This window comes from Falco punctatus (genome assembly GCF_963210335.1).
Source record: "Falco punctatus genome assembly, chromosome: 2".
Classification (NCBI taxonomy): domain Eukaryota; kingdom Metazoa; phylum Chordata; class Aves; order Falconiformes; family Falconidae; genus Falco; species Falco punctatus.
In genome coordinates, this window is record NC_137581.1 from 101,568,002 (window position 1) to 101,586,372 (window position 18,371).

Sequence of the window (18,371 nt, forward strand, 5' to 3'; positions counted from 1 at the left end):
GGCGATGGATGATATTTTAACTGGATGTGAAATGTCCTCCTCATAGAGTTTGGCTTTATGCCCTCTATTTGAATCAATTATTTTGAAAAGAATGATGAATGGTAGCAGTCCTATTTACTGATCTACCAGAGATTTTTAAATTTGGCTTCAGTTAAGATGTGTGAAATTAAATTTTAATGGCTTTTTAGATTAAAAGGGATATTGGAAAAGAACAGATTATTTGTACTGGAACAGCTTTACTCCTCTTTTCTGGGAAACACCCCCTCACCAATGCTCTCCAACACTGGATAAATCCTTTTTTTTCCTTCCCTGTTTTATGAACTACCTCCTACATATTAATGATTGCCTACACTTTTCTAAACTTGTGTGTTATATAAAGGCAGAGGTTTTGTATAGGTTATAGGCTGCTGTAAGGCTGAACGTTTTTAAGGCAAGTATTTCTTAGATACCAATATCCAAATGTAGGCATGGCTGTCAAGAAATTATCAGGTTGTCAAGAAATTATTAGGTTGTATAGAATGCTCAGCCTTTTAGTTGGTCAAAGACTTGAACGTATTGACTAGAATACATTCGAGCCGATAGGAATATGCAGTCACAAGCAAATATTTGGAAAGGTTAATTGGAATTATTTTGATTTTGAATGTCCTGTTTGACAACACTGGAGGGCCTCGATTTTCAGAAACTGCATTCTGTGGAAATGAGGCTTCTGTAAAAATGTTTCAAAAGGGCATGTGAGGTCCATTGTCAGCAGTGAAATTATTGGCTGTTGGTTTTGTCCAAGAAGTATTTTAAACTATTGTAAATGTAAAACAGTACTATGATATTTGTAAAGCTAGCATTTATTTCCATAAAGATTAATGACATAATTTGCATCTGCTCTTGCAAATGAAAACCAGCTCGCCTTTTGCCTTGAAAATCTCACTTTCTCTCTACATATGAAATCTTTGTAATGAAGGTAAAAGACAAAGAAAGAACATCATTAGTCAGAGTCTAAAGTATCAAGATGAGCAAATTATCTCCAAAGAAAGAACTTAAATAGTGTGATTTCTTTGGTCAGTTTATTTTGGCTTATTCTTTTGAAAATAATTCAGAGTTCGATGACGTCAGAGCAATTAACTGAATTAACTAAAAGCCTATGAGTATTTTTATGTTCATGTATGTATGTATATATGAGCTTAGGAATGGGGGTGGGGGGTGGGAAGGAAACTGATTTATTTTCATATTGTCATTAAATGCTGGATTTTTAAGACCTTAGAAGATTAGATCAATGCTTAGTTAAGATCTCAAAGATTAGCAGTGAGAAGTGTGAGTTACATTTTTCGGTTTTCTGCCCAATATAGTTGGAGTCAATTGCCAGTGGCCTGGCCTCATCCCTTTGTGGTTTTTGATCTATTTCCAAACCCACTCACTGCACAGCCCCACAGTCTTCGAACTATACCCAGCCCCAGACAGTATTAACTCCTGCTCCCGAGCAGTGAAGATGGTATTGTGTAAGAACATCTTGCTGCCTCCAGATAAACAATACCTCCTAAGTCCCCCAAAGAAGGATACGTTGTGATGACTGACGTAAGAAACAATACATTAAAGTTTTAAAACACCCCAGGGATTGCTGGAAACCCTCTGTGTGTAAATTCTAAAGCCCATTATACCTTACAGAAATGACAGCATTACTCTCTGTAAACTCAGGACTCTTGTTTATCCTTTAAATGCAATTGATGTGACCAAAGAAGGATTAAACGTGTCTTTACCTGTGTTACTGTTTCAGATGTTTTGGACTGAATTATCTTTTAGCAACATTGAGATATACTAGGACTCTCTGGTCTCATTTGTTTGATGATTCGCTTGGTACATACCTTTGTTCTTTTTTTTTTTTTTTCCACTGTGTGCTTCTTATTAAGTTGTCAACAACAGAACTCCAGGAGACATCTGAAGGCAAGGACTTTTTATTTTTTTGTCAACATAGTATTTCAGGGGAAAAGAAAGCTATATCTTTGTTTATGATTAATCTTTTTTCCCCCCATGATCAGCATTAAAATCCCTGCAATTTCAGAAAGAAAAAATGAGAAAAGTTTAGGCTTCATGTCATTATTCAATACCAAAATTGCCAGGGTTTAAATTAATGAATGAGAATCTTTAGGCTAGAAGTGGTTAGGAAATTCTGGTGAAACATTTTTCATTGGAAAATGCCATTTTAGAAATTTCTTCTTAAAGCCCCAAAGCTTTTCATGGAGATGTATCCTTGTAGATGAAGCTTTCATGGAGAAGATTTATGGATCAAATGAGAACAAGGAAGATTGCACACACCGTTACCATAACTTATTCAGTAGGCTAGTGACCTGAACGACACAGGCCCTAGAATATTTCAGTGTAAGACTCTCCTTCCCTCACTGAAAATGCATAGGGACTCCTGATTTTTTTTTTTTGTTTGTTTGTTTCTTATTTTCTTCCTTTTTTTCCCCCATAAAATTTGGAAATATCTCAATGTACATCTCAGTCATGGTTTCCATGACATTATCCTGATTTTTCCTCTCATGAGATTCCCTTCTCAGCCTGACTAATAAGCTTGAGTGAAACATTCCTCTAACAGGGACACACCACCTCCATTAATCATCCTGACTTCTTCAGCGGTAGCTGGGTAGCCTGTCTGTCAGTACCCTGTGCAGAACAGTCATGTCCTGAGAGTACAGTGCCTTTTCCAGCTCTGGACATCTCCTGGTCCTTTCCTGTCGTTGTGTGCAGCGGATGCAAGGCAAGTTCTGCTCACAGTATTTCTGTGTCAATGTATTTCAATATAATTTGGATGCTCATTTCTTGTTGTTGACTCTGTCATTGGCATATTTGAGATTCAAGTGTTTTGCAGTCTGGGTCAAGCTGGTTTCACAAGAGTGAACTCCAGCAGCAGCCAAGAGCTTGTGCAGCCATATCCTTCTTCCCTAACCTGGGTCCGATTAAGCCCAAAGTAGAGTTGTCAGATGCTATCAGTGAAGTCATCCTTTGCCATCATTCCGTGTCAGGGGAGGCAATGCCCTGGCAATGGCTCAGCTGTAGGTCATGTGGACATATTTGAACATGGGGGGCTGTTTCATTTTGTTGACATCAGGAAGAAGAGTCTGGCCACATGGTACGGGATGTAGCTCCCACCTGTTTGCTCTGCACCAGCACCACAGGAGGGATCCCTCCAGCACAGAGGCAAGGGGCACAGCACTTTTAAAGAGCTGAGTAATACAGTCCCCTCTGCCCCTCATCCTCCCTCCCATACCCCAGCAGCTCAGGATACTGCTCCTCTACCAGCAAAGCAACAGCTCTGGTGCTTAAAGCTGAAGCCTGTTTTTATGCTCAGAGGTAAGAAGATGAACAAAACAGTTCTGTGGGCAAAAAATTCCTTCTGTTCCCCCAGCTTTGTCCTGAGCTCATAGTTGAGGGATCAGTCTACCTGAGATGTAGGTGACTTATACAGTTGTATTAGGATAGCCATCCTTTGTGCTGTGTTAACTTGCTTTGCGGTTTGGCTTCTGACCACCTTTTTCTCCTATTGAGACTTGTTTTTTTCTGTTTCAGGATTGGGTGAGCATACACTGCAGACACTTAATCCCAGAAATACACATTTTAACATCTCTCTAATAAAACTGCCGCAATGGATGTTGTGCAGTACTTCAGGAGCACTCTGACAAGTGGATACATCTTACCTGCATATTGGAGTTGAATTAATGACTGTCTTCTTACTGCCCTCAGGGATTGCTGAGTGAGATATTAGCAGAATATGCACTTGTTCCCTAAAAAATTGTGACTTATACTTGTATGGCAGTATCTAAGGAGTAAACACTTGTGTTTTTATACAGTCTCTGTGTTACCCAAGAGGAACAGAGCCTCTGTATCCGACCTTGGGGTTCTGACATGAACTTCAGAAGAGACGTTCAGATGAAAGGGGGATACATCTTAGTCAACTAAGTTTAATGTTTAAATGTGTTTAATAAATATTTCTTGATCAGGAAAATCAGTTGATCTAGTTTTGTAGCTGGTATTGAAGAGGGTACATTACTGTGATACAGACAGATGAGGTAAATCAGAAACATAAAAGAACATGCAGTACAGAGAGTGAGTAGTTTTTTTACATTATGAAGTGAAGATGTACATCAAATTCACATCATTAAGATATTTATCTTTCTCCCTCTGTAAACTGAGTACTGACAAGTGCATGCTTATTATTATCTGAATATCAGTAGTATTCTCTCTTGAAATCCAAGTCCAAATATGTCTTTCTTCATTGCTGTCTTGTTCGCACTGCCGTGTCATGAACTGTCCTTTTAAAAGAGACATAGGGCTCACATGGGACGATATAAAGAAGTATATAAGGAAGCGCGTCTTTTTACATGACCTTTAATGATATAAATTTGGTAGGGCCTACATGTAGTGGGTCTCTTTACTCCAGGGATTAGTGACTTTCATTGTGCAAACAGTGCAATGCTGAGAATCTGAGTCATTGAGGAAATAGGGCAGGTTTTGAAAACTGATCCTTTGCCATTGACGTACATGTAGGAATAGAAATGTTTTTGTTTTACGGGAATAGAACATCTTAATGAAAGGATTCGGAAGGAAATCAAACACAATCAGTAGTACACATCACGTTCATTTTTGGTGTGGCTGTTCAAGGAACTCAACACATACCAGCTATTTTAATTATAAATCAAGTGCGCCATTCAGACCATACTCTGTTACTTACTGAAAACTGTATGTTCTGAGATGCACCCCTCCCACTTTCTTTCTTATGAAGGAGGAAAATTAGGTCACTAGGTAGCAAAGACCACAACCACATCTTCTTATCTGACTGCCTGTGAAAAATGCAGTCTTCTATGAAACTGCATTTCTACCAGTGAGGGTTTCACGTTTGCCAACAGGCTGGAAGCATAAACAGATTTTCTGGGAGGAGATAGTAATACACACAGCAGTTAGTAGACTCTTTTCTGAATGGGATAGCCAATATGATTTCAAAATATGAATATCAGACATTACAATACTAATTCCCCTTTCTGTATATACACTCTGAGGAACTTTGCAGCAAAAGAAAGGGAAACAAAATAGCAAAAGACTCTTAACAAAGCCACTGGGAAGATTCAACAGCTTTGAGTTTTTATCCCCAGTTCAATGGAGAACTTAAGCACATGCATCAAGTCCACATTTTTGGAGGAGGCAACTGGAAAGCATGGCATCCCTTTGCCCAGTTCTGGTCAGTCCTTCCCAAAAGTACATTCCCAGTTGCAGGATGTGTAGCAACAGTTTTCAGCTTCCCCAGCTAGACAGTGCTTGAGAATTTTGTGCCAGCACTTGCAGCAGCAGCAGTGTTTAGGTGCTGAATTGTCACTGGATGAAAGATACAGTTTAGACTGGCAGAAGTCTGCCATCAATATGCAAGTTAAGATAAAATATGCTTTACAAGAACAGCTAGGCAAAGAATAAGAGAAGAATCAGATACTCTGGATTCATTTGTTTAATGACATTAGACAACGGGCCTCTTTTGCTTCTTTCTTTTTTCCAAGGGCTTAATTTAAAAGCTTTTAAAATCATTGAAGGACTTTCAGGGATTATTTTTTTCCTTCATATGGTAGTGTGAAAAATGACCAAATTGTCTCAGTGGTTTGGTACAGTGAGACACAGCCTGAGACTGCTGCAAATACTTGCCAGAAGAAAAACATAATTTCCCCCCCCCAGTGCTTTGTACTCCTCATGTTTTGTTAAAAAAAAAAAAAAAGGATTTTTGCTTTTTTGCTTCCTTTTCTCTTTTGTAGAAATACAATACTTTCATTGTTATCTCTACCTTATTCTGTACTGTGCAGCATCCAAATCAGATGATTTTGGATTAAATCTTATTAAGATAGCTATCTGTTCCTGATGGTTTTGTCCAAGCTTGTGCAAAGGAATTTTTTTCTATTTTAGCTGCTCCAAAATATGATTTGGCTACTAAGTGAATAAGGTAGGGAAGCACTCCCAGTTTGCTTTAAGGACCTTGATGTGGGATATGCATGGCCAATGGAAAACTGAGATTGCAGATGTGACTTCATGGGGCTGGTAGACTTCACGTGGATTTCAAATCCTCTGTCACTTTGCAGACAGGCTGCAGCCTTTCAATCAGCTAGAAGGGCAGTGCCAGGCAATCCCTCTCTCCTTGCATGGGAATGGTCCTGGCTCTGTGGCTCTGGGAGAGGATCTGGCCGTGCTGGCAGACCTGCTTACCAGATCTCTGTATCCAGCAAGGCATGAAATAAAGGGGGACTTTTCACAAACAGTAGATCAGAACTGAATTAAAGCTATTTAGCTACTGTGGAACACAGGCAATGACGCTGACACCCATATGTTAAAACAATAAATATTTATAGACTTTTTACTGTGATCCCATTGACATTTCAGGTGCAAGATCTCTCATACTGATATTCAGAAAGGGCTTCCCAGAGCAGCCCAACCCATTGTTGGCTTTAATGACAACAGTTTATGGAAAGCTGAACTCTTTATTGTACTCTGAGAGCCTCATCCAAGGTCCATGGAAGTAATTTCTCTCCAAGGAATCATAGAATCACAGCATGGTTTGGGTTGGAAGTGGTCTTAAAGATCATCTAAAGATCATCACCCAACCTCCCTGCTGTGGTCAGGGACACCTTCCACTAGACCAGGTTGCTCAAAGCCTCATCCAACCAATGGAAGACCATTAAAAAAAAATAGTACCTTAGTTTCACCTTTTCCTCACTTTCCTTTTGGGTCTTGGCCTACATGATGTTCAGGTCCATTTCAGTAGAGGAACAGACTTGTTTTCTAGATCATGTGTGCAGAAGGAGCTTATGGTAAAGGTGACTTCTAATCTGTTGGTCCCTGTTTGCTAATTAGCTCTGAGGGATGGGTTTGAAAAGCAGATATGAAGCCAGTAAGTGGCTTTTGTAATTTTTTAAGTTGTCATGATAATTGAGAAGGAATTCAAGAATGGAGGGGTGTAATGGGAGAGAGAGGTTGTGCTCCTCTTAACATGAGAGCAGCAATAGCTGGCAGTTTCTACAGAGTATCTGGCTAAGCAGGGCTTGGTCTACACAGCTTGTGGCAATGTCTTCAAGTAAGATATTGTATTTTTTTAATAAAGACATTTATTACTAACATGAATTAGGGACAAGAAAGACCTTGGAAAAAGCGTAAGACTTTTAAATAAATTTTACTGCTAAGCCTTGCACTACGTAGGTGGACAGACTACATATTTATATATTTATTGCTTATTTTTAGTGATGTGAATCTGCATAATGTATCATGGAATAAGATTGTGAAAGTCTAGAATGATGGACACTAATTGTCTGCAGTCTGAGATAATGTACCCTGAAGAAACAGAAACCTTATCAGAAACAATCTATAGTGGAACTAGAGCATTTCTGAGACACACCACCCCCACCCCCCCCCAACAAACAACCTTGGCCTTGCAGTTGCTGCTGTAGGCTTTTACATTGTATAATATTTGTGTAATGTGTAAGGGATGCAGGTAAAGCTGATGGCTGTCATGCTAAGAGGACAATATATTTCTTCCAAACAGTGAAATACCTAGACACTGCCTCTAACCTGAACATAAAATCCTCTTCTTCAGTTATGAGTGTCTACAGAAGCATGTGACCTAAATTCCCCTTGAAAAAATCGTTTTCTCTTGAGATGGCTATGTTAATGTTATTTCACTACTCCACTCCAGTGATATCTCGTAAAAAAGATTTCTGCCTTACCGCATTATTTAAAAGCACATTATATTTTGTTGGTAAAAGCAAGCTCCTTCCTACCCTACAGGGAGGAAGGAGCTGTTACCTGCTTTTCCAGCCAAGATTCTTGAGCACTCAGCAGATGTTAATACTGCAGTTGGTTTTGCAAGCCACGTCCCGGGTGGACATGCAGGAGCTCTCTGCCATGCCGCTGCCCAGGAGGGTTGAACCAGCCACGGCTGCTGGGCTCCTGTGCTGCCTGGGAAGAGGCGGGTGCTGCTGGTTCCGTGCCGGCATCGAGCAGCCGTGGTGCTCATGGCTGGCGTGGCTGTAGCTGCAGCAAGCACTGTCTTGTGGGCTCAAAAAGGAATTGATCCTTTCATTTGTTTTGGCCTCCTGGAATGCAAAAGAATTAATTAATTGTAGTTTAAAAGTGCTGAGCTCTCCTGAGACTTACAGAATTTGCTTTTTCATCTGAATACTTTCCCCTTTAAAGCCTCTTTTTCCTGATAGCATACACATTTTTCAACAACTAATATTTTCCTTTGCATAGCTATATATACACTCTCTCTCCATGTGCTAAAGAAACACGTGCCCAAATGAAACCACACATACCATTTAACTCAAAATGCTCTCCTGTGTACATCTGTTTCTCATTAGTTTTTCCCTCTGCTTTATACATAGACTTTGCTTTAAGAAGTGTCATTACATTAGTTTGCATTACAGTATTATTTTTCACTCGGCTATGTACTAGTATAGTGGCCACATACTTCCCTTAGAATTGCATATGGTTTTTTGAGGGCAGAATATGACCATTGCATTTGTATACAGCATGTATACAAGTGTATATTCATTCATTAAAGAAACTAGAATTTTAAACCTACGTTTTATACAAATATCAGGAATAAAATATTCTAAACATAATGGATATGTGATGCGGTTTGTACCTGTGGGTATTTAGCATGCAAAAGGTTTCTTTGTGTATATGCAAGAGAGGGAAACAAGTACAGTACCTTCAAGCTGATGGGACATCTGTGTCTGCTTGAGCTCTGCATCTGCCCCCAGATTCCTCTTCATCAAAATTTAAGCACTGCAGTTCTGCAAACACCTGCACAATTGTGGCCACAAAAGAAACTACAAGAGCAGCATTTCCTCACTGTTCCTAATATAATAATTTTCTGAAATCCCATATGGCTTACCTAGAATGTGGAAAAAAAATTCCTGTATAACAGCAATGAGTTTAGAAAGGTGACCAGAGGACCACCTGACTAAGAAAATCAACATACTATTTGAGGGAATAACGGTAAATATCAAAATACAGTTATAGCTTACCAATTCTAAAATATTGCTTAGAGTCTGCAGGCCTTGTATGAAAATAAATATTGTATTTTATATTTATGCATGTACATTTTAATATACAGATGCTCATATGCAATTTAATTACATTTCTGCAAAATCTTGCTCATGATCATTTCCTTGTTTCTCCTTCATATATATAGACCATTCATACTCCTGTAACTAATTATGCTCTGAACCTGCGAGTTCTGATTTACATCATGATGATATAATATACAATCCTAGATTGCACAAATCCATGTGACAATTTTAACAGAAACATGCTAGCTTTATTCACCCGTGTGCCCAGTTCAGTGATGTGCTAACCCAGTGCTTGTGTTACCCATTTGTTTCCTGCAAACCTATCCTGGTACAGTCCCTGGAATACGCTCCAAATGGCTACGCACTGATTGCTGTACCAGGGGAGGAAGGGTGCTGGGGGATGCGCCTGTGCTTCCCCAGCCCTTATTCCTGCGGGGCTGTGGCTGCTCAGCAGCTCTCTCTTGGGCTACACCACAGCCTGGGGAGGAGCTCCCCTGGGGTTAGTTCTTTGAGTTTGGGGGTCCTTCCATAAATCTTTGCAAAGCCTCCATTGCCTGGCCTCGATTTCAAGAAGGCTCGGACCACAGGTGACTCAAGCTTTCACAGTCCCCGGGAAGCAGCCCCGGGGAAGGGAGGGAGAACAAAGGAGCTGATCCCCATTTACTGCATGCCTGGCCCATCCCAGATAAAAGCAGCAACGATGGGCATGTACATGGGTTAAGGACAGTTAGAACACAGTGTGCTAACTTTTCCCACCACGGCCATGCCTTATATGTCAAAAGACAAGAAAAGAAATTACAGGAAATAATTATGCTTGCCCTCCAGTCTCCCAGGACATAGTGAGGGAAGTCATGCTGCCTGAGTAACACAAGAGTGGAAGAAGGCAAGAATACACTCCAAACATGATTATTGAAAAAGCCCTGACCTTTGTGAATAATAAGTTGGCCTTTAAGCAGAAAAGTCAGGAAAGCCTTGATTTAAAACATCGTTAAAAAACTATAATATGGTAAGTAACAGTGTCAGGATGCGTGATGGCATTGTATGATTATATTCACTGATTATCTCATCATCTGCATAATTCATTATAGCATTGTTGCTTGTACATGAAATGGGAAAAGAAATTGTAAGAAGGCACATTTAGAAAATTTTTCTTTAAGGTAATTCTTTAGGCTTTTCTACCAACAGTAAGGATTTGATTACCATTTATGTTTGGATCTATATTTTCATGAAATCAAAGAGAACACTTTCTTATAAACAGTCCAGTGCAAATTTTGAATATAGTCCATTTCAATAGCTCCCTGCTCCTTAGGAAATAATTTGAATACAAGTTATTTCAGGTCATTTTGAGGTCTGCTTTAAAAAATAAAATTGTATAATGAAATTATTTTTTCTGATGTTATTGCTTAAATCTACTGAATGTACACATCAACCCAATGTGTTATTTGAGGATTTGCCTCAGGATTGTTAACTTGTTAAAAAAGAACATATTCTTAACAACACAACTGAAGTTTAAAAATAATGTTTGATGTTCGCTATGTATTTCTGCAAGAAAATAAATATATCTTTAAAACAATATAGTAAACTAGGGATGTATTTGCCAGTGTTTTCAGAGTGATTTATAATCTCTACCTTTTGCAGAAAAATGTTGCTGGTGAAGGTCAGCATATAAAATTTTAAAGCGAGACTTTTTTCCCAGTCATCTGAAGAGTTAATCCTTAAGTCAAATAACATTTTTATAACCACCGGACAAAGCAAACTGTTTTAGTTCTAAATGAAATTTCAACCTTTATTTATAAAATTTGCCACAGTCTACCTTTGCAAATTGAACACACGAAGCAGCAAGATAATTTCAACTAAATCTTAAACTGTTTTACATAATTTAAATATTTCAGTAGGTGGTGCCATAAAACCATGTACAATAGTGCTATGGCAAAATACAGTATAGTAAAAACTAATGGAACATTAAATCCAAATTTATTGTGCTCTGCAGTATAGATGTTTATGAAAAAACAAGTCCACAGAATTAATTTTTGTGGGGGCTTTTGATATGCAGAAACTGCAGGATCTTGTTAGGGTAGTAGTCATTAGCCTGCAGCCTAATGTAGTTTTACATAAATGTTTTAGAATGTTTCCAACTGTGCATGCAAATGCTTATTTATTTTGCTGAGTGAAGACATGAGACGGTAGCAGATTCAGCATTTGCTTAAAATGTGCTGGCTCAGAAGTCTAAAAGGTTTTGAACAAAGAGCATTCCTTGTTATAAAAAGTATATAAGAAGACCACATGGCTTTTTATGTATGGAAATAGAAGAAAATGATAGTATGGCACGGTTAAAGGAGGAATAAGACTATGTTTAAAAGGCAGTGAAGATCAGCAAGAGAATGGACTAAACAGGGTGCTCAGAAACTGCAGAGAAAGCAAGATGAATGAAGTATATGGATTTTCTTAGACATGTAGCTGGATATCTTGTCAAAAGCTCTTGAGCTGGCTTTAATAGTGTCAAAATCTAGTGGGTACTTGATACCTTTGAAAATTCTACTTCAGATGCAGAAGAGATGGTATGTCTATGCTCTATACTCTGTTTATTCCTGGACCCTTTTCTCCTGCATTCTACTAAATCTAGCCATCTACCTATCTGTCTATATTAATAGGTAGATGCATATATATATGTATGTATGTATCACATACAGGTATTTGTTGGGCTGTAAAGCATGCCTCTCATACTTGTGGAAGCTACTTCAGCCTCATGCGGGGTGTGTGGAGAGGAGTGCCTGCATGCTGCAGGGGATGGGTGTGAGTTAATGTATGGAAGGGGTTTGTTAACACATGTTTTTAACATCAGCTACCCAACAAACACCACTTGGTAAGATTTCTGTGTGTGACCCAAACTAGCATCAGCAGACCAGTAAGAGTACAAAATGAAGATGTTTAAGGATTTCTACTCTCAAGTTTGGCTTTCCATGCTGACCTGCAGGAGCTGTGAAGCTAATCTGTGGTTTTTTTTTGCTAGGACTTTCGTTAGTTTATTGCAGACCACTGTGAAGATCTCACTAGTTCAGTCCCCTGAGTAGGTGGGTGGAGAGTGTGCTATTATGTGGGCCACTTCCCAGCTTCAGGATGACAAAAATGGGTCCTCCAGCAGATTGGTTCTCATCCTCCTCAGAGGCTTAATCTGCTGGGAAAGATCTGAAGCCCATTTTCCCACGTATTTTTGTAGGTCCTCTGGGCATGATATACCCTCATCATGGCCCAGAAGCAGAACTCCTGTGTGTTCCAGTGTATATTTGGGGGAGGCAGGGAAGGTGAAATGTATATGTACTCTTACATATATTGGGGGAGTCAGCATATGGACTCTGGCAAATAAATGTAGAGGTTATGCAAGGCCAAGTACCCAGATAGTGGCTGCAAGTGCAAAGGACGTGGCAGATCAGAACCTTCTTGAGCATGTAACCCTCCCCAGCAGCTCCTTCTCAAGGGGCTGCTTCCTTAATCCCTTCATTTTCTGGAGAGCATTAGGTACCCCATGTAGTTACAAGTCGTGGAGACAAGCTCCACATCAGACACAACTGTTCTGCCCAGAAACTGAGTGCATAGTGGCCTCAGACATTGCAACACAGGCAAAACATGCTTGACTCATTAGCAATTTTTCAATTTACCGCCAGTCAGTTTAGCAGTCAGTAAAAAGGAACTGTGCCCCAAACAGGTCATTTCTGACACAGGAGAAAGAGAGAAGCTTCTTCTATCCTGCTGTTGGTCTTCTGTTTTCTTTTACGGGTAATCATCTGAATGCACATCCCAGCACCACGCAGGAGTGAAGTGCCCAGCTAAAAGCTGAAAGTCACAGCTGTCTAAGCAAGGCAGCATGACACCGAGGAATAAGGGTTATGCAGTTTTGTCCACAGTAGTTTTCAATCCTGGTGATGGTGATGCCTGTCTGTAGATGGGTTGTGAGTGCTAATTTAGGAGAATCAAGTATCTGAAGGCATCAACATTACAACCCTGTATTATGTTTTATATTAGCTAAGTGTCCCTGCTAGACCCCCAGGTCAAAGTTGCTGCAGTATGGTTACTCTTCCAGTTGCTGAGCTGTTGGAACACACAGCAAACTGTACAGCTGTCCCCTCCAGCCAGAGAAGCTGTACTCTGAAAAGCCCCCGGTGCTCTCTTTGGCCACAAATGGGACAGGCAATAAGCCTGGTGTCGGGACAGGTTTCTTTTACAGTTTTTCTGTGAGACCCCTGTGGACAGTGGACTTCTGCACTGAGATGCCTGTCTGCTGCACAACAGGTACATCAGCTGGTCACACTCCTGACGGGGTGACCGCATGCTTACAGCACCCAGGTGGCACAGGGCTGGGTGGGCTGCTGCAAAAGCGCAATGCAGGGCTCGTCAGCCAGGCTGTTTTTTTGAGAACAAACCAGAATATTTTGCTTTATGAGCTTTATTTTTGTTTTGAAGCATTTTTTTACTACAAAGTACCTTTTAATTTCATTTTTTTTTAAAAAGTAATTTTTAAAATTGTCAGGATGAAAATGAAACATTTTGTTCAATCCAAAAGTATTTATAAAGCTCTTTCCTTAGAAATTTTGAGAGTTCTGGTTGTGGTCCAACTAAAAATTATTTTCTTTCTGTTTTCTTAGAACTGCCAGGAAATCAAGAAGTGCACAGATATGCCAGTGCTTTGGATTTTTAAATAGTGTATACATGCCTGAAACAGAAAAGAAATTAGCATTTAATGAGATTACATGGAAATAAAAATGGCAAATCAATAAAATTCAGTGAATACCTGTATGCTTCACAGAGTATTTAATGAATAGTGAGTTTGTGCGCTGGAATGCTGCGGGATCAGAATTACATGTCCTTCCAGTGGCTGTAATGAGAAGGAAAAATTGGATGCTTTCTATTGCCTGGATATTTTTACATTCTTTATACTGACTTGCATCCTATTCTTCCATTGCATTGTCTAAGGAAAATAAATAAAGAAATAAAACCCCACAAAACCAAAACATAGCTACGATGAGCATGAATACAGAATGTTCCATCAATTAGAAAATATTTTTCTCGCTAACTACTTGCAGACACATGGACAGATCAGCAAATCTAAATAGCCTATTTTCAACTTGAGTCATATGCAGCAGTGGTGTAAATAGAGGAGCAGCTCAGTTGCTTCTGGATGTCAGTATTACAGATTGCAGTATTTCCTATGCCTTCATTGCTTAGTGTTTTATTTTTCTTAGTGTTTTTTCATTGCAATGCAATGATTTTTTTTTTCTGTAGGTAACTTTTGTTCAGGAGGTGAGGGTTTCTCTTCAAAGAAAGGAATAGAAGGGAGTCCTAGCTGGAAATTCTGTAGTGTGGGTACACCACAGATTTCCTATCATGAATCTCTCTTTTATTAAGTCTCCTCAAGGTGAGTCATGATGGCATTTCATTTACTACAACAGACAACTGGAGGTCTCCATCATCATCCTGCTGGAAAAAAAAGCAAATACTTTGGGTAATACTTATTTTTAAACCTTCTGTCCTTTATTCTTGCCATTTTTACATGTTGCTTCATTTTTGTTATCCAATTAAAAAAATAATTTTCCGGGCCTTATATGTCTCCAACATTGATACATGGATGTGTGTCATATGCTGTACTGATAATGTGGAAGTAGGCATTCACAATTTCTCCACAAAGTAATGTGAAAACAGAATTGCTTGCTACCTTAAACGTTTGTGAAATGTGTATTAGCCACAGTAATTTTTCTGTTTCATCAGTGAGCAGGAATTTTTGAAAGCTCTCCAACATACCTTTTTGCAAACAGGCTGTAAAGGGACTTTAAAAATACAGTTCATTCTGGATATAATGTTAATATATTTCTTTTTTGAATAAAATTTCTGGCCAGTTGTACTAAAGATTTGGTATCATTTTTTTTTTAACTGCAGAAAAAACTACCTTTGTGTGTAAGAAGTTGTGCATCATATCTCAGACTTCCAAACCTTCCCATAGCATCTTAGATTGGGTGGTGTTTTAACCAAGGTAAGCACCACTGTGGATAAATGAGCTGCCCATTCATTCAGCACAACCATCTCCATTTTATTTCATCCTGATGTTTTCTGAAGCTGTCAGTCACTCTCTCTTCTAGTAGTCTGGCTTGGTCCTGACAGGCCTGGTTTTAGCTATTTATGCATGAAACAAAGATTTTTGCTGTAGAAGCTTTTCCATTTTAGCAAAAAATGGCAAATGTCTGTCTGATTGTAGAGGGGAAATTTAACAGGATTTTAAGTAAGTTACTATTGGTGCTAAACCAATCATAAATTTTTTGGACAAGATTTGAAGTTAAGGACATCTGGGAGGATGGGTCTGTAGTTATGGTGCTGAGGTCCAAAGATACATATTTAGTTCCTTAATCTGACATGTATTTCAGAAATGATTTTGTGCAAATGCTTTTCTGTATAATTCAGCATCACGCTATGCTACACTAGAAACACTACAGATTAATTACTCTGAATCTCCAGCTTGCTAAATTATCCCCCTGAGTATATCCATTCTGGACTGCGTTATGCAGTGCAAGCGTTTTTTGTTTGTCATATCTGCAAAATTTGGAGAACGCTACTGCTCTGCCTCACATGGGCTCCCTAAAAATACCTGTATGAGTGACAAGATCACCACTGTTACGGCACTAGGGACCAGAAAATATCCATACTGCCTGCAATCCCATGCAGGTAGTTGGATCCACAAACATTTTTCAAGCTAGCTCCTAACAAGCATGGGTTTATGAAAGGCAAATCCTGCTTGATTAACCTGATCTCCTTCAATGACAAGGCAACCCACCCAGCTGATGAGGGAAAGGCTGTTGATGTTGTTTACTTGAACTTGTAAAGCCTTTGACACCACAGCATTCTGTTGGAGAAACTGACTGCTCGTGGCTTGGGCGGTTGTACTCCGTGCTGGGTTAAAAGCTGGCTGGATGACTGAGCCCAAAGAGTGGTGGTGGAGTTACATCCAGTTGGTGGCTGGGCATGAATTATGTTCCCCAGGGCTCAGCATTGGGGCTGGTTCTGTTTAAAAACTGTATCGATGATCTGGATGAGGGGATCAAGCGCACCCTCAGTAAGTTTGCAGGCGACACCAAGTTGGTAGGAGCGTTGACCTCCTTGAGGGCAGAAAGGCTCTGCAGAGGATCTGGACAGGCTGGATCGATGGGCTGAGGCCAATTGTACAAGGTTCAACAAGGGTCAGTGCCGGGTCCTGCCCCTGGGTCACAGCAGCCCCAAGCAATGCTGCTACAGGCCTGGGGCAGAGCGGCTGGGAAGCTGCCCAGTGGAAAAGGCCCTGGGGGTGCTGGTCGACAGCCAGCTGGACATGAGCCAGCAGTGTGCCCAGGTGGCCCAGAAGGCCAACAGCATCCTGGCTTGTACCCAAACAGCGTGGCCAGCAGGACGAGGGCAGTGACCATCCCCCTGCACTGGGCACCAGTGAGGCCGCAGCTGGAATGCCGTGTGCAGTGTCGGGCCCCTCACTGCAGGAAAGACACTGAGGGGCTGGAGCGTGTCCAGAGACGGGCAACGGGGCTGGGGAAGGGTCTGGAGCACAAGGCTTATGAGGAGCGGCTGAGGGAGCTGGGGTTGTTCAGCCTGGAGAGGAGGATGCTCGGGGAGACCTTATCGCTCTCTACAACTACCTGACAGGAGGTTGCAGGCAGGTGAGGGTCAGTCTCTTCTCCCAAGTAACAAGTGACAGCACAAGAGGAAACAATCTCAAGTTACACTAGGGGTGATTTAGATTGGATATTAGGAATAATTTCTTAACTGGAGGGGTGATCAAGCATAGGAACAGGCAGGCCACAGAGGTGGTGGAATCACCATCCCTGGAAGTGTTCAAAAACATGTAGATGTGGTGCTTTGAGGCATGATTTAGTGGTGGACCTGTCAGTGCTAGGTTAATGGTTTGATTGGTAGTGTTAAAGGACTTTTCCAACCTAAATGATTCTATGTTTCTAAGATTTTTCTGTTTTGTTGGCCCTCCAGTGCCCCTCTGTTCATCCAACCAAAAAGGACACCTGCCCATGGGCTCTGCAACTGGAAAAGAAGTAGATGAGAGAAGAAGGTCTCAGAACACCCTCAGAGAAAGTTCCTTCCTAGGGCTCATGGAAGATTAATATTGGCTACAGAGAAATACATGTCTAATGGAATTCTTCTCATATTGCTATTTGCATTTAAATCTATTCTCTTAGCTTGGAGTAGGAGAAACACCAGCTTTCTGGGTCTTTCAAGAATATTGAGTTTGGTTCTTAGTGAGGCTGTAACTAAACTTCTTTTTGCTGGCGGTCACTAAGTATGTGCTAGTCTGATGCCTGCATTTTGTCCTTTCTGTAATGTGATCTGTACATAGGTATTTTATCACATATGGTGTAAACATGTGCTTTTGTGTAGAAGTACAATCAACATTGTAAGAGTGCTAACAGCAAATTGCTTGGATTTGCCTAAGCATGTGCCTCTGACTCAGTCCAAATACTGACAGCGACAAAGCCATAATCATTTGCAGGCTTCAGTTCCGAGCAAAGGGAATTCCACTCTCTTGATTCTAAAATATAATGCTATTGGACACAGTGCACACAGAGAAAACACATTACAATTGGTTCTGACACCAAACAATTGAAAAAGCCTGTATCCACACGTTGGAGCTGAAATGGACATACTGGTTTGACAGGGGGGCTGGGGAAGAGCTGCTCCTTTGTACTGAGAATGCAGACTGCTGTTCATATGGAGGCTCCTTGACAGCTCTTTGATAGATAGAGTAATAAATAAATAAATAGTGTGTACACCAATAAATCTAACTCATATTTTCCTAGTAGAAATAAACCCAAACCTTATACATTCCTGTGCTACCACTGAAACAATAGTGAAACCTTTTATGTATTAAGCGTAAGGAGAGAATACAAGTCTCATTGTTTGCATACTTTGGCAGATAGGACATTGTTGTTCCATGCCCTGAATGTACCCATGTTTGCATGCAACCTGCTTGTGCAGTCTTGTTGCTAGCCAAGTGCCTGGTACCTGCTTATGAAATATTTTTGGAGTTGTCTTTATATGCAGGCAAATGATGCAATACTTTGATTTTTAATAATGAGAAGTGAATGACTGATAACTTTCATGCTCTGATAGTTGCTGGCACGGTAGTTGCCATTTCATCACAGCCTAGGATGAAAGTGTTACTGTCATTTTCTATAGTCTATATCTAAACTATATAAACAGCAGTTATCTAGCCTTTCTTCTGACATGAATAATTTTTGCACT

General features: G+C 40.2%; 1 long non-coding RNA gene across 1 annotated transcript; it reads right to left on the bottom strand.

Annotated features, from left to right (window-relative positions):
* Positions 1 to 1,882: 1,882 nt before the first annotated feature.
* LOC308059362 lies at positions 1,883 to 13,418 on the bottom strand. The gene is made up of 2 exons (XR_013926220.1): positions 9,346 to 13,418; positions 1,883 to 8,911 (listed from the first exon to the last, which is right to left on the bottom strand). It is a non-coding gene; the product is annotated as an uncharacterized lncRNA (long non-coding RNA).
* Positions 13,419 to 18,371: the final 4,953 nt, after the last annotated feature.